This window comes from Oreochromis niloticus, linkage group LG4 (assembly GCF_001858045.2).
Source record: "Oreochromis niloticus isolate F11D_XX linkage group LG4, O_niloticus_UMD_NMBU, whole genome shotgun sequence".
In the NCBI taxonomy this organism is placed as follows: Eukaryota; Metazoa; Chordata; class Actinopteri; order Cichliformes; family Cichlidae; genus Oreochromis; species Oreochromis niloticus.
Window position 1 is genome coordinate 22071504 of NC_031969.2, and position 6595 is coordinate 22078098.

Consider the following 6595-nt stretch of genomic DNA (forward strand, 5'->3'; position numbering starts at 1 on the left):
TCACTGCACTATTTATGACTTCTGCTGTTAATGTCTGACCTCTTGTGGACAATGAGGCGCACTGAGGTGAACGAAGTAACGAGCACGGTAATGAGCTGCTGCAGCCACTGCCACAGACTGTTGGCTTCAGCTTTTATTTACAGTGTGATAGTTTTTTTTCTTTTTTTCCCCCCCTCAGTGGTGGAGCTGAATTTGCACCTCTATCTGGGCAAAATAGATATACATTTGCAGGCATTTGTTTTAAAGTGTGGTTGGGAACAGCTGCGGGCACTACGCATTTGAATAAACAAGCCTGATTTTGTACAAGGGGGAAAAGAAAGGCACGGTATACTTCAATTTCTACTAAAACACAGAAGTAAGGCATCTCTAAGTGTCTTTTAGAGCACTATTTGAAGACTGGGGATTAGGATCTTACATTGGTTACCAAGGTTTTAGGTGTTAAACATTATATGTGAAGTGTATTGAAGACAGCAGATAAACAAAAAATAAGGAATGGCTGCAAACATTAATTGAATAATCGGATCAATATGCTTGAATTTTGAAATGCAGCACATGTAGACTATGATATTCCCTTAATTGCTTGTTTGTTTTTTTAAGTAAGCCTTTTTTTCTATTGTGAATGTTGCCAACACAAACAGAACTGTGTGCAGTAGCATCACTTCATGGTTTAATGTTTAAAAGCCTTGTAAAATCACCCACATAAAATCCGCCTTTGGCAGATGAAAGGGAAGATTAAAATAAGTCAAATGCATTTTGCTCTGAGGAGCACTTGTTTTATCAGCATGGCGTACAGGGTGGTTTGCTTGCAAGCTAAACCATCTTGGTATCATATGGCCACTGCTGTAATTATCTGGATGCTTTGATGCACCTCCACGACCACAGTGCCTAGAGAGTGTGCTCAGAGTCTGAATGCTCCGAGTAGGTGACACTTGAAACGCACCGTATGAATATGAATTTTTGACTGTGCTCTGCATTTACAAATAGTAGGATTTGGTTCCAGGAAAGTCTCCAGTGATTGTCGTGCCAATCACTCTCAGTGTTTGAACCAAGGGGATGTAAGGAAAGGAATGAAATTCAAAAAAAAAAGCACCTCTGCCTTTGTCTCTGGCTACATGTATGAAGCATCAGTGTCTGCAGTTCATTTATTCTTGTTATTCTGGTGCAGGCAAAATATGTCATACCCACAAATGACATGTATGCCAGCGTGAAGTAATATATGTTATGGATGTATGTAGTCAGGCCAAGAAGCAACAAAGTCCCATTTTATGAAAAATGTTGCTTCAAATCAGCCTACTTCGTGATCTGAGTCTTATTAAAGTCAGCTCACCTAAAGATAGAGGTATTATGTGAGTGCAACTTTTGCGAATCACTGTGGAAAATACTGCATATATATTGCTGGGCTTTGATTTATGGATTTACTATACTGTATAAATGGAATGAATATGTGGAAAAAAACCACATAGCCTAGAAAATGGTTAAAATCCAACTGACAGCTAGTGAAGCTAAACCATTAGGTGGCAGCCCAGCACTTTTCTGCAGGGCTCAGGACCTCTTGGCTCCATGCTGTCCAGTCGTGACCTTTAGTTATACATTTTAAAGAAAATCTCAACTCATCACTGCACAGAGCTACTTGTGCATAATGCCGTCCACGAAGTTCTAATAACGGTCTAATATAGATCTAATTTTAATGAGGTGCAGTTTATAGATCAGATCTTTCGCTTTCTTGGGCCTTTCATCCGAAACAGTCTCTGGGGTCAGCAATTTGGGCACTGATGTAACAGGAAATACATATCAAAGAGAACTTTGAAGTCAAGTAACCGAGCAGTAAATGCAAAAAGTGTGAAGGAATAAAGTCTTATTGTGAGTGACAAGTCTGAAGGTCAGTAGTATTTCAATAACTCTATTGTAATGGTGTGCCAAGAGTAAAGGGGAAAAAAAGTCAAATAAATGAATAAATAAATAAGACCTGGTGAATTTTAAAATTACGGTCCACTATATTCCTGCAGGTTATACTGTAGCCTTGACTTCTGTGGGCAGCAAAATTTCACCGGGAGCTCACTGGAACTGCCTTGAGAATAATGTCACACCCTTGACTTGAATCACAGAAAAGTCCAATTGAACTTTCCTATGAACCTGCCTTTTCTAAAATCTTGATACTGAATTTTGTAGGGTAAGAAATGCATGAGATGTCTCGGCGCTCCTAGACTCGGCTTGGCTGAATTCAGTGGTTTGCAGATTCTATATTCATGGGGGGAAAATACTCTTCATAGCCCTTGTAGTTATATAGTTGTTGCCTCTTCCTCATCATGTGCTCAAGTGTCCTTAGTGAGCGTTGGATTTACGTCCTGATTGACTGTCTCCATAACAATCAAAGGGATGATTGGTTCATTTAAAAGTGTTTTGAAGAGCCTTGTGTCATGTCTTCTACTCTCTATACTACTGGGATCCTTCCAATCCTTTACAGTTACTGCTCAGTGGAATGTAGAAATATGTTGTATTGGACTTTTCCTCCTTCATGGTTATTGCTTTTTTGGATTTGTGACTCAAATCCCTTGCTCTATTTTGAGTGATTTATACATATGAATGAAGATTTATGCCTGTGAGCTCAATGTGCCAGTATTATCCAATCAAACTGGGCTGCTCACTGGCTCCTGAGATTGCATTAAAGTGTAATATCAATGCAGCAATCCCTGGGTTATTGCCACTTTGAAATACCCGGTACCTCCGATACTGTAGCCACGTGTTATGATCAGGGGGGATCTGTCTATTTATGTGATGTTTCATGGGAGATTGCTGTGGTAAATTAATCAAAAGTTGCCAGCCATGTTTAATTCATTTGATCAATGACTGGATGAAGCTGGGGGAAAAAAAGAGAAGAGTCAGTGCATTCGGGTGACCACAAAGAAGTAAGGCACACAGAATAACCAGACAAGACCTAGAAATTTAATATTACTTATTTCCTGAAGTGTTCTCATCGGAGAAGACCCCGCTATCATTTTAATGCCTCACCTTAGGTTTCTTAAGTCTTCATAAACATAATTTATTATTCCAGCGGCTTGTAAAATTGTACTTAATAATTTGATGACATTGAAGGCTATCCTGCAGATTGTTAGAAAATGGTGCTAAGAAAGAGAGGACATAAATTCTTGGGTAGTATTCCAGCTCTGCAAAGTGGTGTGCGGGAAATCACATTCCATAACTTTTTCTTATTGTTCCTTCACAATCTATTAATGAAGGATTTTCAATTTATTTTGGATAAGAAGATTGCCTTGAACCCCAGTCTTTAAATTCTTCTGTTTAGTGTGCAAATACTAAAAAGCCCCAAGGACCTGTAGTGTGCAAAACATTGAGAATAGTCTGCCCGAGAATCTGTCCCCCCAGTGATTTACCAATGTTGACTGTCTGTTCTAATCTGCTTGCTTTTTAAACTCTCTGTGTGGTTAAGCATTTAAAACGAGAAACTTCTTGGTCCTACGTGAGACAGCAGCTTTGATGTCATGATCGCACTATTATTTTATGCAGCGACCCAGTGCTATAAGGGCTATTTCATGCAGTAATGATTTTTGTGAGGAGAAAAACCTGAACTGACATTGGCACATTTTTCCTTTTTTTCCCACTCCCCTGTAGGAAAATGGCTTTCTTAGCCTGCAATTTATCCAATTACGGATTTACAGCAGTGCAAAGTCAACCATATGATACAGCCTAAGTCTATTTTTCAGCCTTTGGAGCAAATCCAATCATTCCAAATGGTTGCTGATGGTAATAATTGCAACAGCATCGCATTGATCGAGTGGGTCCACGGAGTGGAAACAAACAAAGCACACTAAGAAAAGGAGATGGTGTTTTTTGTGTGGGGGGAAAAAAAAGGTTTGTTATTATGGCCCTTGTAAAAAAATAATACTGAGGCATTAAAAGATGGACTTTAGACTTGGTTGCTGATAAAGAAAATGCACACACCAATGTCCCAACTTTATTTATTCAAGACTTGAACGTAAAGGTAAAGGATTACTGTGCTTTCTAAAATCAGAAGGACTTATGGGAATGACTTGGAAAATTTATAAATGATCCCCGTGTAACAGCTAGGTACACGCATATCATAGTTCTTGGCTACTCTTTGTATTCTTATAGAACTTTATTAACAGTTTCAAACAACACCAACGATTAGTTTACAAAATGCTGAGTAATGAACTTCTGAGTAAGGATTCAATAAAGAACTAAACAAAAGGCACACAAGTCTAGTCAATGGCAGTACAATGACCAGCTAAACAGTTTACTCTGAAAAGACTGCTTAATGGAAACTAATTTTAAAAATCTTTCAGTCATTCTTTATAAAGTCTGTTATCCAGATCACTTCTAGACTGTTTCTGTATCTGTGCAAATATATCTGTGTTTACTGTATGTTCCACAGCCCTGCCACAGATTGGCGGTCTGTCCAGGGTGCACGCTACCTCTAACCCTGTGACAGCTGGGGTGAGCTCCAGAGGCTTAATACTTAATTGTATACATGCTGGTGCTGAGAGCAGTATTAGAAAAGATGATTGAGTCATTGTGACTGTTATTGCTCTGCTGCAGAACAGCTTGCGGCGAGGCTTTTGGTTCTGTTGGTGTCAAAACCAGCATTTATTTTGCCACCTACTTGATATATGTACTCTGCAGCACTTGCTGAGTTTATCGTTATTCTGGCTTTTAATTCATATCGCTGCGAAGAATAACCGATCTCTCTTGTCCGTGCTTATTTTGGCTAAAGGAATGTCTGTCTTTTTGCACGCGTAATTATTTCCATTAATCTCAGCTTCAGCCTCAGCACGTCTCTTGTCACTCCTGCGTCTCCTTTACCTTGTTCTCCATACAGTCCCTATTCAGTTAAGCTCTGGAGAAATATTTCAATTCAAAGTAATATGTGATAGCTTGCTCTGCTAGTATTCATATCATAATTACATCTTAACTGTTGAGCTCCGGTCCCATAGTTTATGCTGCTGCACCTCTCAGCCACACTCACTGCACACCTTAAGCCTATATCCATGAACTGATGGTCATCTGCTTCTTATCGGTGCTACATAACATTTGGCGGAGAGAGATTATCTGCTCCAAGCCATGAATTTTTGAGAATTTAATATGCTTAAGTTAATAATTATCTGCTGCATAGCTGATGTGTCTCTGCCTGATGCTGCATATCAAGTGGCCCCAGTATTTAGATTTATCCATCTAAATTCATTACACACAGCTCCTTACTCCTTAGTAACTTCTCTGGAGTTTTTTTGTATGGAAATTGTTTCTCAAAATGACTTCATAAGACAGCGATACACACGTGGGTCTGCTACCATTTTCGCTCCTTACTTACTTACTAAGACACTTTGTAAGTACTTTTGGTTCATTTAAAAAGGTTTCCGAGAACACATCTCACACTTGTTGCCAAATTGCCATTTTAATGAAGGAAGTGCCATAAGATTTCTCGGGGCACTGTCCTTGTTGATGCTGATAATGAGCCATCTTCCAAGAAGGAACTGATCCAGCTTCATGCAAGGCTAACTTTAGAGGGCTATAACAGATAATCATATTCTCTTTCTGTCTGTCGCATCTTGTAGAGTTGGTTCTTATAAAATATTTTTTAAGAATAGCAAATACTGTAGATATCCACTGAGATGGCCCCTTTTTTTTCAGTAGGCAGTATTTAATAAGATGAGACTGTTCGTGCTTACACTCGAATGCTAAACTTGGCAAGGATACAAATCATTTCAGTGGGACATGGGAATGCATTCCAAACAGCTGACAACCATTACACATAATGGCCCCTGCTAAGGGCAAGGTCTCAGATTCATTCTCATGTTAAGTGCCTTGTCTGAGTGACTGATAAGGATGCATTAAAGAAGAGGTTGGGATACATGTGACAAATGTTACTGGCAAGCCAGTGAAGAGAAAGTGTTGTGGTGCAGGTGTGAATGAGGGCAGATGTCAGGTAGATGTAATGAAAAGAGTGGGGGAGGCAGCAGTGGCGTGGCTTCTGTGTCTGTACCACGAGCCTGGCATGTGGGTCTAAATTATTCCATAGAGGGTCTGCACTCTCGAAACCGCTGATATGATAATGAGTTTAATCACTGAATTTTAAGAAGTTTTGCCATTGTTTAAAATGCATTGTATCCCTAGAAAAGCTTAGAATTCAAATTAGTAGTGTTTAAAGTCGGTGGGTAATTACACAGATAGGGTTACTGATCGAATTATGTCCAATTGTTTTTTGGGATGTGGTTAGAATATATGAAGCCACAGTTAAACTCTGTATCTATGAGGAATGCCACTTATCAGCTGTCTTACGACAATCAATATGAAACACTTGGTGAAAGCTGTCCTTTTAATCTCTGCATGTCTTGAAGTCTTGTCTAGCTGTTGCATTGTGGAAATTTGTGAGTCTTGATTGTGAAAACTGAAGGTCTCCAGCCTTAAAGCCACAAGGTCATAGCATGCAAGCGGCATATTTTACATTATATGACATATTTTACATTCTGAGGCTTTGCACTTCCCTGGAAAAGGTTGTACTTTTTATTTGGCAGTGCAGGAGCTGGAGAGTGGGGGGAGATTGATTTAGGGTGCTTCAGGTACA